This window comes from Microcaecilia unicolor, chromosome 1 (assembly GCF_901765095.1).
Source record: "Microcaecilia unicolor chromosome 1, aMicUni1.1, whole genome shotgun sequence".
NCBI classification, from domain to species: Eukaryota; Metazoa; Chordata; class Amphibia; order Gymnophiona; family Siphonopidae; genus Microcaecilia; species Microcaecilia unicolor.
Genome location: NC_044031.1, coordinates 355,081,336 through 355,097,206, shown reverse-complemented (window position 1 = coordinate 355,097,206; position 15,871 = coordinate 355,081,336). Strand labels below are relative to the sequence as shown.

The window sequence follows — 15,871 nt, the reverse complement described above, 5'->3', positions numbered from 1 at the left end:
TTACAGACTACCAGGTAAGTGGCAAGAATGTCAATCACACTTCATGGATTTCATATCGAACACCTGTGTTTCAAATCCCAACCTACTTATTATTGGAGACATAAATATACACCTCGAAGATTCTAAGGCAACCAGTACACTTGATTGCAAAGACTTCCTCCAACTATGGGACCTTAGCTGGCCCAATATACAAGACACCCATATCAAAGGACACACAATAGACCTCATCACACATAAACTATCCTCAGACCAAAGCCTTATACTTACAGATACATCATGCAAGAACCCACAACCTACACCATGAGAGGCCAAATTGACCCTGTAACATTCTGGCAACAAATCTACAGCAATGATTGGACGGCACAAACAGATTCCAAACATTACCTACTAAACTGGGATGACAGATGTAAGAACACATTAGACATAATTGCACCATTACAAAAAAGAACTACACAAAGACAAAACTCATTACCTTGGTTCAACGAAGAACTGAAATCACTGACAACACATACTAGGAGACTTGAACGAGCATGGAAAAAAATGAAAGACAAATACACACTTAACGCATGGAAACAACTACAAAGGAAATACAAATACTCAATAAGACAAACCAAAAGAGCATACTACAAAACCAAAATAGGACCAGACTACAAAGACACACATAAACTCTACCAACTCGTGAACAAGTTAATAGACACCACACCGGTGACCATGGCTGGCACAGACATTCCATCGGCAGACAACCTTGCCAAATACTTTAATGAAAAAATTATAAAATTACGATCCACGTTACCACTCAATACCACTGATCACGAAAAATTCATGGAATGCTTGGACCCAACCCCCGGAGAATACCTAGCAGATCGAACCTGGACTAACTTCGATCTGTTAACCAAAGAAACCATCACTCAAGCTATCAACAAATTCTGCAAAACCCACTCCAAACTGGATATTTGTCCCAGAAACCTAATAAGGCTCGCTCCCCAATTAACAGATCTTACATCATACATGAACTACATGTTGCAACATGGACTGTTCCCCAAGGACAAAGGAAATATACTTCTTACCCCTAAACCCAAAGACTTAAAGAAAAAATTAAACGATACAACTAACTATCGACCAGTAGCATCTATCCCCCTGGTAGTCAAACTAATGGAAAGTATGGTAACCAAACAACTTACCAACTACTTAAACAACTACTTATACTACATGAATCACAGTCAGGATTTAGATCCAACCATAGCACTGAAACAGTTCTAATCACTCTCATAACCAAATTTAAACAATTAATTGCAACTGGAAACAATGTGCTTCTCCTACAATTTGACATGTCCAGCGCGTTCGACATGGTCAGCCACCAAATACTCTCGAACATCTTGGACTACTCCGGGATTGGAGGAAACGTACTTAGATGGTTTGAAGGCTTCCTAACAGCAAGAACCTACCAAGTGATATCAAACTCAAAAACATCAACTCCATGGAAACCTGAATGCGGAGTTCCACAAGCATCACCGCTCTCACCAACTCTTTTTAACTTAACGATAACACCATTAGCCAAATCGCTCTCCAACCAAGGACTCAACCCATACATCTATGCAGACGATGTCACGATATACATCCCGTTCAAACAAGATAGAACTGAAATCACAAATGAAATCACACGCAGCCTCCAAATAATGAACTCGTGGGCGGACGCATTCCAACTAAAGCTAAACGCAGAAAAAACACAATGTCTCATCCTGTCCTCACAATACAATACAAACAAACCCAATACCATAAATACCCCAGACTACACCCTACCAGTTTCAGACAGCCTGAAAATTCTGGGAGTTACAATTGACCGAAATCTCACACTCGAAGATCATGCGAAAAACACAGCAAAGAAAATGTTCTACTCAATGTGGAAACTTAAAAGGATCAAACCTTTCTTCCCAAGGGAAGTATTCCGCAGCCTAATACAATCAATGGTGCTAAGCCATCTAGATTACTGCAATGCCATTTATGCCGGATGCAAAGAACAAATCATTAAGAAGCTTCAAACCACTCAAAACACAGCAGCCAGACTCATATTTGGGAAAACGAAATACGAAAGCGCCAAACCCCTAAGAGAAAAACTACACTGGCTCCCATTAAAAGAACAAATTGTGTTCAAAGTCTGCACCCTGGTCCACAAAATCATTCACGGGGAAGTCCCAACCTACATGTCAGACCTTACAGACCTGCCTACTAGGAACGCAAAAAGATCAGCACGCACATTCCTCAATCTCCACTACCCCAACTGCAAAGGGCTAAAATATAAATCCACATATGCGACCAGTTTCTCATACATCTGTACCCAGCTATGGAACGCACTACCGAAGGCCATAAAAACAACGCAAGACCTAACCATCTTCCGAAGGCTACTGAAAACAGATCTGTTCAAGAAGGCATACCACAAACATCCATCTTAATACTAAAAAATAAGAATATACACGACCTAGACACAACCAAAATCTTATCACTTGACTGATTAACCTCTTTGCTATTAATGAACAAGCACTATCACTTTTATCCCTATGTTGAATATTGTCTCTCCATAGTCGATGACCTAATGTATGTTATAATCCAATTATCACTTAGGAACCTGCATGCAATATCATAATGTATTCTTCTTTACCATGTATGTACGCACTTGGTATATATATAGACCATGAACTGTTCCATGTATGTTATGTGCCATCTATGTTACTATGTATGTACGCACCTTAATGCAACACCAGTTGTAATTCTGTTACCCGGAAATGGCAACCGCCATTATGACAAATGTAAGCTACATTGAGCCTGCAAATTGGTGGGAAAATGTGGGATACAAATGCTACAAATAAATAAATAAATAAAAGATCTACACCACAAACAAGAACAAGAACGATTAACTTATACCACGAGAGGGAAAAATAGAACCATTAACATTCTGGCAACAATTCTATAATAACGAATGGACAGCACTAACGGACTCACACCAATTTCTTCAAGAATGGGACAATAGATGCAAAAGTATATTAGACGACATAGCACCTCTTCAAACCAGAACCTCACATAGAAAGAACTCAATACCTTGGTTCAGTGAAGAACTGAAAAAACTAAAAACACAAGTTAGGAAGTTAGAACGAGCATGGAACAAAAGGAAAGACGACTCCTCACTCAATGCCTGGAAACAACTACAAAGAAAATACAAATACACCATTAGACAAACTAAAAGATCTATTATAAAACTAAAATTGGACCAGACTACAAGGATACACATAAAATTTTCCAGCTCGTCAACAAATTAATAAATACTACACCGGTTACTTCTAACAGCATAGACACCCCATCAGCAGACAATTTTGCGAAATACTTCAAAGAAAAAATTGAAAAGTTATGACTCACGATACCCAACAATACCATCAACTACGTAAAACTCCTTGATTGCCTAGACCCAATCCCTGGTGAACATCCAGCTGACCAAATATGGAACAACTTTGACACACTCTCGGAGGATACAATCTCCCAATCAATCAAAAGATTCGCCAAGTCTCACTGCAAACTAGACATATGCCCTAACAACCTTATAAAATCCGCCCCTCAACAACTCACATCAGACCTAACAATGCATCTGAACTATATGTTACAAAATAGACTCTTCCCAAAGGAAGATGCAAAGAAAAGTGCAAGTGACGTAACCAACTATCGCCCAGTAGCATCAATCCCGCTGATAATCAAACTAATGGAAAGCATAGTTACCAAGCAGCTTAACACCTACCTACACAAATTCTCAATTCTTCACGACTCCCAATCAGGATTTAAAGCTAACCACAGCACCGAAACAGTACTAGTTACTCTCCTGACAAAATTTAAACAAACAATTGCAACCGGCAACAACATACTTCTCTTACAATTTGACATGTCCAGTGCTTTCGACATGGTTAACCATGAAATATTGCTACACATCCTAGAATACTTCGGAGTTGGAGGCAATGTTCTTAGTTGGTTTAAAGGCTTTCTGACCACGAGATCATATCAAGTGACATCTAACTCGATTACATCAGCCCCATGGATACCTGAATGCAGAGTCCCTCAAGGTTCCCCCCTCTCACCGACCCTCTTTAACCTAATGATGACACCCTTGGCCAAGTTACTATCCAATCAGAACCTCAATCCATACATATACGCAGATTACATCACGATCTACATCCTGTTCAAACATGACCTAATGGAAATCACCAACGACATCAACAAAAGCTTCCAAATCATGCATTCATGGGCGGATGCATTTCAGTTGAAACTTAATGCAGAAAAAACACAATGTCTCATACTTACTTCACAACACAACATAAATTCATTCACCACTGTAACCACACCAAACTTCTCCCTTCCAGTATCAAACACTCTGAAAATTCTTGGAGTTACCATCAATCAAAATCTTGCACTTGAAAGTCATGTGAAGAACACAACTACTACTACTACTACTACTACTACTATTTAGTATTTCTATAGCGCTACAAGGCGTACGCAGCACTGCACAAACATAGAAGAAAGACAGTCCCTGCTCAAAGAGCTTACAATCTAATAGACAAAAAATAAAGTAAGCAAATCAAATCAATTAATGTGTACAGGAAGGAGGAGAGGAGGGTAGGTGGAGGCGAGTGGTTACAAGTGGTTACGAGTCAAAAGCAATGTTAAAGAGGTGGGCTTTCAGTCTAGATTTAAAGGTGGCCAAGCATGGGGCAAGACGTAGGGGCTCAGGAAGTTTATTCCAGGCGTAGGGTGCAGTGAGACAGAAGGCGCGAAGTCTGGAGTTGGCAGTAGTGGAGAAGGGAACAGATAAGAAGGATTTATCTATGGAGCGGAGTGCACGGGAAGGGGTGTAGGGAAGGACGAGTGTGGAGAGATACTGGGGAGCAGCAGAGTGAGTACATTTATAGGTTAGTAGAAGAAGTTTGAACAGGATACGAAAACAGATAGGGAGCCAGTGAAGCGACTTGAGGAGAGGGGTAGTATGAGTAAAGTGACCCTGGTGGAAGACGAGACGGGCAGCAGAAGATGTTCCACTCAATGTGGAAACTTAAAAGAGTAAAACCATTCTTCCCAAGAGCCATTTTTCGCAACCTAGTACAGTCAATGGTGCTGAGTCACCTCGATTACTGCAATGCACTCTATGCTGGCTGTAAAGAACAAATCATCAAGAAACTTCAAACAGCCCAGAACACTGCAGCCAGACTCATATTTGGAAAAACAAAATACGAAAGTGCAAAACCACTAAGAGAAAAGCTACACTGGCTGCCACTTAAAGAACGTATCACATTCAAGATCTGCACATTAGTTCATAAAATCATTCACGGAGATGCCCCGGCCTACATGTCAGACCTTGTTGATTTACCACCCAGAAATGCTAAAAGATCAGCCCGCACATTCCTTAATCTACACTTCCCCAGCTGTAAAGGACTGAAATATAAACTAACACATGCGTCCAGCTTTTCATACACGGGCACGCAGCTGTGGAATGCCTTACCAAGTAACTTAAAAACAATTTACGAACTAACCAACTTTCGCAAATCTCTGAAGAGATATCTCTTCAATAAGGCATATCACAACATTGATCAATTATTGTAAATGCAACACATCACCATTTTACCTTCTATTCTAACTGGTTTCTCTCTATGCCTATTATCCTATTCTCTATGCAACTCCAAATGTAACTTTTTTACTCTGGAATGGCGAATGCCATACCCGAACATTGTAAGCCACATTAAGCCTGCAAAAAGGTGGGAAAATGTGGGATACAAATGCAACAAATAAATACACTCACACAACTCATGCTTCCACTTACTCACTCGGGGGGTCTTTTACTAAGGCGCGCTGGTGTTTTAGGCAGACACTAAATGCTAGTGACGCCAATGTATTCCTATAGGCGTCTTTAGCATATAGCATGCGCCTATGTTTAGCACGCGCTAAAATGCCGGCGCACCTTAGTAAAAGACCCCCTCAGTGAAATGTGCCTTTCTGAAATGCTTACAGCATGCACGTTTCAAATTTTGTTTTGCTTTGCGGATTTTCTTTTTACACAGTTTATAATCATATAGTTTAAATCGCAGGGGTCAATATTCAGCATCATTTGGGCAGAGCTGCAGAATATGGACTCTGACTGTGGCGGCGCGATCTCATGCTAGAGAGGTCTGCGGCACAGCCAACACTTAAACAGTAACTGGGCAGTTCTATAAATGGTCCCTAAAGTTAGGCACTAATTCTGCACTCAACTTTCGGCACAGAATCACATTCTAACAGATGCAAGGCATCAAAATGGGCCTAAAACAGCAGATTGGCACAGAAATACACTTACATGTCCAGTTATAGGATAGCGCCTAAGTGTATCCATGCATAACAACACAGGGGGTGTTCCCATGGGAGAGTCAGGGCATTCCAGAAAACTGCATGCAGTATAATAGAACACTGTGGATGCACGCCCACCTTCAGTTGGTACAAATTCATGCGCCCAAAGTTGGGCACAGAATTTGGCACCTATTGGTATTCTATAAAGAGCGCTCATCCTGGAGCATCCTTTCTAGAACAGTGCTGAGTGCCATTTACTGAATCTAGCCCTTAGTGGCCAGATTAAACATGTCAGGCTGAAGTTAGGACCCAAAGTGGTGAACTGGATTAGGAACTGGTTGACAGACAGATGACAGAGGCTGGTGGTTAATGGAATTAACTCAGAGGAAGGAAAGGTGAGTAGTGGAGTGCCTCAAGGATCGGTGCTGGAACCAATTCTGTTCAATATATTTGTGAGCAACATTGCTGAAGATTTAGAAGGTAAGATCTGCCTTTTTGCGGATTAAACCAAGATTTGTAACAGAGTGTATGTTGGGTATCATTAGGAAAGGGATTGAAAACAAAAATAAGGATATTATTCTGCCATTGTATCGCTCCATGGTGCGACCGCACCTCGAGTATTGTGTTCAATTCTGGTTGCCACACCTCAAAAAAGACATAGTGGAATTGGAAAAGGTGCAGAGAAGGGCGACAAAGATGATACAGGGGATGGGATGACTTCCCTATCAGGATCATTTATTATCACTATTTGAAACCTCTTTCTCTGTTGTTGTTGGTTTTAAAAAAATATTTTCTAAAGATAAAGAGTTTAATTGATTCATGAAAAACTACTGCAAGGCTGTCAGGAAAGGCACATAGATACCTCTGTTGTATCTATGTTATAACAACATTAAATATCACTTTACACATCAGCTAGAAAAATCCTCAAATTAAATGTTATTAATGTCATAGCCCATAGAAGCAGAACAGGTGATCTGGTTGACCTTCATATCGCTCATTTCACTGCCATAGCAAGACCACCATCTCCTCTGAGTGGTTAGGCAACATCCTTACACAACAGTTCATAAACAGAGTGTCTTTAGCGCTTTAAAATAAACATCTTCACTAGTTAATTCCTATCAGGATCAAATACACAACTTATCAACATGGTAGAAGGAAGCAGATGTCTGCTCATCCACAAATTTTGCCAAAAATTGTCAGTTCCAGACTATCTATTGTCACCTAAGCCCGAGACCCCAGTTTCTTTTCTCTTGGCTTTGTGGAATATATAAGGCTCTTACCAGAGGGGGAACAAACTCAGTTGGAATCTTCAGCATGTTCATCACATGTTTTTATATATTTCTAAAAAGGAAATGGATGGAATCCTTGAAACATTTAGTAACTATAAACCAGCAGCTCAGACAGTTGGGCTAAGGTGACTCAGGGGACTGTGGAAGGTTTTCTTCCACCACTGCCTGTTCCAGTGAGGCAGAAGGAGTGAAATCACTACAGACTGAGTGACAAGCATCTCAACTGGCCCCCATGGTATCAGGATCAGCTGCAAAGTGGTGCTCTGAGATTTAGCCTTCCATTTATGACCCATAATGTAAGCTCCAGAATAATTTTAAAAACTGGAACACAGGAGCACAGCAAGAGCCCAAGTCAATGGGACATCATATTTTTATAAAGTCTGCATGTGAGTGCTTGAATTTTGAGCTGGTACATGTATAGCCTCATTTGACAGAATTGAGTCGTCCAGGTTGAGATGTGCTCAGTTCTAGAGGTATTTCAGAAGAAGTTCTGGCATCTGCAGAGCATTTTGTAAAACGTTTTCATGATATGTATGTGTGTGCATGTGTATCTGCCAGCATATAGAAAAGGTGCAGCAATTTTAAGAAGCTGCATGTGGAGAAAAATAGCAACTAGCCAGCCCCAAATCTCCATATCCGCAGCCTGTTAAAACTGCTGCATCACACAGCATTGACCCTTTCCTACATCTCCACACTCCAACAAATTCAGAACACCTCCACCCCCAAGTACAGCCAGAGGTGGGATTGGTAGGGGGAGGTGCAGGTCTTTATTTTGAGTGAGGAAGCCTTGTAATAGGGGAGGGGAAAGTCAGGGGTTATTGCTGTTTGGGGAAGGTACCAGGAGAGGTCCTTACAGTTCGGGTAGGGGGAATTTGTGGATGGGTAGGAGGTGGCCTTGACCCTTGCACCTGTCCCATCAGGTGTAAATACAAGCATCTAGAACTTCTGATACTGACGTGTACTCCCCCTTGTAAAATGGAGAATACATATTGATATTTTAGACCAATCTAAACTATTCCCTCTCCATGCCCTAACCACACCTCCTTGCAATTTCAATGTGCTGTGAATCATCATGTATAAATAGTGGCATTCTAAGATCACTAGGTTTACACATTTACAGACCTGATAAGTCTCCCAAAATTCAGCAGGAGACTCGCGCTTTGGCGGGTCACCTCCCGCACTCACGCCAAAGCGGGAAAGTCTCCCACTGAGACACCGCAGGTAGGATCACTTTTTACCCCACTGCTGTTGCTTCTCCAAGTGAGCAGCAACGGCAGCAAAACAACTCCTGCCTCCCGCTCCCCCTGCCACCCGGTATCCATTTCCTGGCCATTGCTGCTTCTCCGGTTGGGCAGCAGCGGCCGCAACAACAACAACAAAAAAGCAAGCACGGGGCCGCAGTAGCCTTCAGACGTCCGCTGTTGGCTCTGCCGCTCCTCTCTCTGCCCCCCCAGAGCAGAGAGAGGAGAGAGGAGCAGGAGAGCTGACAGCCCATACCTGAAGGGTGCTGTGGCCCCACTTTTGCTTTTTTTTTTTGTTTGTTTGTTAGCTTTTTTTTTTTTTGGTGGCTGCTGCTGCCCAACAGGAGAAGCAGCAGTGGCCAGGAAATGGATACCGGGTGAAAGGAGGAGCAGGAGGCAGCAGGTAGAATGGAGAGAGTGGGGAGGAAATGGTAGAGTGGATAGAAGAGGGGTACAGAGAGAGAGAGAGAGAGATGAGTGGAAAGGTGGGAAGAGAAGGACGGGACATGGAAAAGGGCTGCAGAGAGAGAGAAGCTGCTGAAGAGAAGGATGGGGAGAAAAGGGGATCCTGGCTGGACAGATGGCAAGAGAAAGAGGGGAGATGCTGGATGAAAGGAGGGAGAGAAAGGGGGAAGACGCTGGAAAGATGAGAGCAGAAAGAGGGAAGATGCTGGAAAGAAGGGTAGGGACAGAAACAGGAGCAGTAGGGACAGAAACAGGAGCGACACTGAAGGATGGGGAGAGAGAAAGGGAACATGATGAATGGTAGAGAGAGAGAGACACTGGATGGAAAGAAGGGTACAAAGAGACACTGGATGGAAAGAAGGAGATAGAGAGAGAGACCCTGGATGGAAGAATCAGGACAGGGAGTAGACCCTGGATGGAAGGATCGGGAGAAGGGGTAGACATTGGATGTAAGGATGAGGAGAGAAAGAAGGAAGACAGATGGAAGGATGGGGAGAGAAAGACAATAAATGGAAGGATAGGGAGAGAGGGAAGACGCTGGATAGAAGGATAGGGAGAAAAAGAGGGGAGATGGATGAAAGGATGCAGAGAGAAAGGGGGAGAGACTGGAAGTACATAAGTACATAAGTAATGCCATACTGGGAAATGACCAAAGGTCCACTGAGCCCAGCATCCTGTCCACGACAGCGGCCAATCCATGTCAAGGGCACCTGGCGAGCTACCCAAACGTACAAACATTTTATACAAGTTATTCCCGAAATTGTGGATTTTTCCCAAGTCCATTTAGTAGCAGTCTGTGGACTTGTCCTTTAGGAAACCGTCCAACCCCTTTTTAAACTCTGCCAAGCTAACTGCCTTCACCATGTTCTCCGGCAACGAATTCCAGAGTTTAATTATGCATTGGGTGAAGAAACATTTTCTCCTATTTGTAGTTTCATCGCATGCCCCCTAGTCCTAGTATTTTTGGAAAGCGTGAACAGACACTTCACATCCACCTGTTCCACTCCACTCATTATTTTATATACCTCTATCATGTCTCCCCTCAGTCGTCTCTTCTCCAAGCTGAAAAGCCCTAGCCTCCTTAGTCTTTCTTCATAGGGAAGTCGTCCCATCCCCGCTATCATTTTAGTCGCCCTTTGCTGCCCTTTGCTGCCCTTTTCCATTTCTACTATATCTTTCTTGACATGCGGCGACCAGAATTGAACACAATACTCAAGGTGCGGTTGCACCATGGAGCGATACAACAGCATTATAACATCCTCACATCTTTTCTCCATACCTTTCCTAATAATACCCAACATTCTATTCGCTTTCCTAGTCGCAGCAGCACACTGAGCAGAAGGTTTCAGTGTCTTATCAACGACGACACTCAGATCCCTTTCTTGGTCCGTAACTCCTAACGTGGAACCTTGCATGACGTAGCTATAATTCGGGTTCTTTTTTCCCACATGCATCACCTTGCACTTGTTCACATTAAATGTCATCTGCCATTTAGCCACCCAGTCTCCCAGTCTCGTAAGGTCCTTCTGTAATTTTTCACAATCCTGTCGCGAGTTAACGACTTTGAATAACTTTGTGTCATCAGCAAATTTAATTACCTCGCTGGTTACTCCCATCTCTAAATCATTTATAAATATATTAAAAAGCAGCGATCCTAGCACTGACCCCTGAGGAACCCCACTAACTACCCTTCTCCATTGTAAATATTGTCCATTTAACCCCACTCTCTGTTTCCTATCCTTCAACCAGGATGTGGAGAGAGAGGGGGACACTGAACAGAAATGGGTAGAAAGATAGAGAGACACTGGATAGAAGAAGGGGGAGAGAGAGAAAGACACTGGATGGAAGAATCAGGAAAGAGGGTACATGGGTGGAAGGATGGGGAGAGAAAGAGGAAAGATGCTGGATGGAAGGGTAGGGAGAAAAAGTGAGGAGACACTGGATGGAAGGATGCAGAAAGAAAGATGGAAGACACTGGAAGGATGGGGAGAGAAAGAGGGGAGCTGCTGGATGGGAAGGGGGAGAGGACAGAGTAGTGAAAAACTGGAGAAGAAGGGGCATGGGGAGAACAAGGGTGAGGAAAAGATGAAAAGCCATAGGTAGATGAAGTTAAAAGAAGGAAACTAAAGAATGGATAGTAAGAATGAATTAAATCTGGACAGAGAGAGAGGCAGAATAATATTGAAGAAAACAAAGAAAAAATAGAGAATATGAGAAGACAAAGGAAAGCAGAATCAAGAGACTGGGAGCAACACAATTAGAAAAAGTAAATGACCAGACAACAAAGGTACAGAAAATAATTTTATTTTTAATTTGGGATAAAGTAATGTGGTAGCTGTGTTAATAAAGGTTAATAAAGGAAAATAAAACACAAAATAGAAAATAAGATGATACCTTCACTGATTTTAAAACATTTTTGATTAGCTTTCAGACACCAGCACTTCCTTCCTCAGGTCAGGAGAGGATACCATAACAGCATTATACTGACCTGACCTGAGGCAGGAGGTTTTGGCCTGTGAAAGCTAATTGAAAAGGTTATTTAGGCTATTAAATAAAACATTTTCTGAAATGGTTGTGGGTTTGAGGTGTGCCAGTGGGCAGAGCCACACAGAGTGGGTGGAGCAGGACTAGGCAGGACTAGGGCGTGGACTAAAATCTCCCTCTCAAAAATTCAGACCCCTTGGCAGCTCTGCATTTAGAAGATGCTAATTACACTTGGGTATGCTTCTATTTGCCTTAGTCAGATATTCAGGTTCACAACTACCAAGTTAAGTTCAATGTTTTTGACCCCTAAGAGAACAAGCAACAAACCACACGCATTTTCAATCAAAGGAAACAGAAAAGTGCTCACTGTGTCTTCTAGATCTGGTGCTCACAAATGGAGATAGCGTGTCAAATATCCGAGTGGGTGCCCACCTGGGCAACAGTGACCATCAAACGGTTTGGTTTGATATAAAGGCTGTAGTGGAGGGCGGCCACTCAAAACTCAAAGTCCTGGATTTCAAGCGTGCTGACTTTACTAAAATGGGGGAATACCTGAGTTAGGAGATGATGGGCTGGGAGGAAGTACAAGAAGTGGAAGGACAGTGGTCAAGGCTGAAAGAAGCTATAAATAAGGCCACAAACCTTTATGTAAGGAAAGTAAATAAAAGCAAGAGAAAAAGGAAACTGATATGGTTCTCCAAACAAGTGGCTGAGAAAATAAAGGCTAAAGAGTTGGCGTTCCAGAAATACACAAAAACTCAAGAACAGAAACACGGGGAAGAATACAGGATGAAACTGAAAGAAGCCAAGAGAGAGATACGTCTGGCGAAAGCGCAAGCGGAAGAACAAATGGCTAGAAATGTAAGGAGGGGTGACAAAAATTTCTTCAGGTATATTAGTGAAAGGAGAATGACTAAAAAGGGAATTGTGAGAATAAAAGATACTGCAAACCGCTATGTAGATAGTGATGAAGAAAAAGCAAATTTGCTAAATAGATACTTTTGTTCTGTTTTCACAGAAGAAAATCCCGGAGCAGGACCGCGATGGACTGGAAAAAGTACAAATGAAAATGGAGCGGAGAGTGTGTATGAACAACTTGGAAAGCTAAAGGTGGACAAAGCCATGGGACCGGACGGGATCCACCCCAGGGTATTGAGGGAGCTCAGAGAGGTTCTGGCAGGTCCTCTTAAAGATTTGGTTAATAAATCCTTGGAGACGGGAGAGGTTCCGAGGGATTGGAGAACGGCGGAGGTGGTCCCTCTTCACAAAAGTGGTGATAAGGAAGAAGCTGGAAACTACAGGCCGGTAAGCCTCACTTCGGTTATTGGAAAAGTAATGGAAGCCATACTGAAGGAAAGGATAGTGAATTTCCTAGAAGCCAATAAGTTGCAAGATCCGAGACAACATGGTTTTACCAGAGGGAAATCGTGCCAAACGAATCTCATTGAATTCTTTGATTGGGTAACTGGAGAACTGAATCATCGACGTGCTATAGACGTAATCTACTTAGATTTTAGCAAAGCTTTTGATACGGTTCCCCACAGGAGGCTCTTAAATAAACTGGATTGGGCTGAAGATAGGACCCAAAGTGGTGAACTGGATTAGGAACTGGTTGACGGACAAAAGCCAGAGGGTGGTGGTAAATGGAGTTCGCTCGGAGGAGGGAAAGGTGAGTAGTGGAGTGCCTCAAGGATCGGTGCTGGGGCCGATTCTATTCAATATATTTGTGAGTGACCTTGCCGAAGGGTTAGAAGGTAAAGTTTGCCTATTTGCGGATGATACAAAGATCTTTAACAGAGTGGACACCCCGGAGGGAGTGGAAAACATGAAAAAGGATCTGAAGAAGCTAGAAGAATGGTCTAAGGTTTGGCAATTAAAATTCAATGCCAAGAAATGCAAAGTGATGCACTTAGGGAATTGAAATCCACGGAAGATGTATGTGTTAGGCATCGAGAGTCTGATAGGTACGGACGGGGAGAGGGGGTGATAGTATCTGAGGATTTGAAGGCGACGAAACAGTGTGACAAGGTGGTGGCTGTATCTAGAAAGTTGTTGGGCTGTATAGAGAGAGGTGTGACCAGCAGAAGAAAGGGAGTGTTGATGCCCCTGTATAAGTCGTTGGTGAGGCCCCATCTGGAGTATTGTGTTCAGTTTTGGAGGCCGTATCTTGCTAAGGATGTAAAAAGAATCGAAGCGGTGCAAAGAAAAGCTACGAGAATGGTATGGGATTTGCGTTACAAGATGTACGAGGAGAGACTTGCTGACCTGAACATGTATACCCTGGAGGAAAGGAGAAACAGGGGTGATATGATACTGACGTTCAAATATTTGAAAAGTATTAATTCGCAAACGAACCTTTTCCGGAGATACGAAGGCGGTAGACCGAGAGGACATGAAATGAGATTGAAGGGGGGCAGACTCAAGAAAAAGGTCAGGAAGTATTTTTTCACGGAGAGAGTGGTGGATGCTTGGAATGCCCTCCCGCGAGAGGTGGTGGAGATGAAAACGGTAACGGAATTCAAACATGCGTGGGATAAACATAAAGGAATCTTGTTCAGAACAAATGGATCCTCAGGAGCCTAGCTGAGATTGGATAACAGAGCCGGTAGTGGGAGGCGGGGCTGGTGGTTGGGAGGCGGGGATAGTGTTGGGCAGACTTATACGGTCTGTGCCAGAGCCGATGGTGGGAGGCGGGGATAGTGCTGGGCAGACTTGTACGGTCTGTGCCCTGAAAAAGACAGGTACAAATCAAGATAAGGTATACACAAAAAAGTGGCAAAGTGGGAGGCAGGGCTGGTGGTTGGGAGGCGGGGATATTGCTGGGCAGACTTGTACGGTCTGTGCCCTGAAAAAGACAGGTACAAATCAAGGTAAGGTATACACAAAAAAGTGGCACATTTCTTGGGCAGACTGGATGGACCGTGCAGGTCTTTTTCTGCCGTCATCTACTATGTTACTATCCAGCTTATAATCGAACGAGAATAACGCCCAAGTTCCGACCTAAATCGGGAGATGGGCGTTCTTCTCACAAAAACAAATAAAGCGGTATAATCGAAAGCCGAACTTTGGACGCTTTCAACTGCACTCCGTCGCGGGTGCGGACAAAGTTGACGGGGGCGTGTCGGAGGCGTGGTGAAGGCGGAACTGGGGCGTGGTTATCGGGCGAACAGAGATGGGTGCCCTTCGCCGATAATGGAACAGTTTTGAGCTAGAATTTAGGACACTTTTCCTGGACCCTGTTTTTTCACGAATAAGGCCCCCAAAAGTGCCCTAAATGACCAGATGACCCCCAGAGGGAGTCGGGGATGACCTCCCCTGACTCCCCCAGTGGTCACTAACCCCCTCCCACCACAACAAATGATGTTTCACAACTTTTTACTTTCACCCTCAAATGTCATACCCTCCTCCCAAGCAGCAGTATGCAGGTCCCTGGAGCAGTTGTTAGGGGGTGCAGTGGACGTCAGGCAGGTGGACCCAGGCCCATCCCCCCCCTACCTGTTACAATTGTGCTGCTTAATGCTACTAGTCGTCCAACCCCCCCAAACCCACTGTACCCACATGTAGGTGCCCCCCTTCACCTCTTAGGGCTATAGTAATGGTGTAGACTTGTGGGCAGTGGGTTTTGAGGGGGATTTGGGGGGCTCAACACCCAAGGGAAGGGTGCTATGCACCTGGGAGCTCTTTTACCTGTTTTTTTGGTTTTGTAAAAGTGCCCCCTAGGGTGCCCGGTTGGTGTCCTGGCATGTGAGGGGGACCAGTGCACTATGAATCCTGGCCCCTCCCACGAATAAATGTCTTGGATTTATTCGTTTTTGAGCTGGGCGATTTCATTTTCCATTATCGCTGAAAAGCAAAAACGCCCAGCTCACACCTTGACGAATAAAACATGGGCGTCTTTTTCTTTTAAAAAATACGATCCGCCCCGCCCCTTCACGGACCCGTTCTCGGAGATAAACGCCCATGGAGATAGGCGTTTCTGTTCGATTATGCCCCTCCATGTAGTCTAAATAACAGGTCTTGTTTTGTGTTTTCAAAGTAAGAAAT

General features: G+C 43.5%; 1 protein-coding gene across 1 annotated transcript in view; it reads right to left on the bottom strand.

The window, feature by feature from the left end:
* The window catches only part of IKZF1 (IKAROS family zinc finger 1), a 423,181-nt gene that overhangs the window by 293,973 nt on the left and 113,337 nt on the right, over positions 1-15,871 (bottom strand).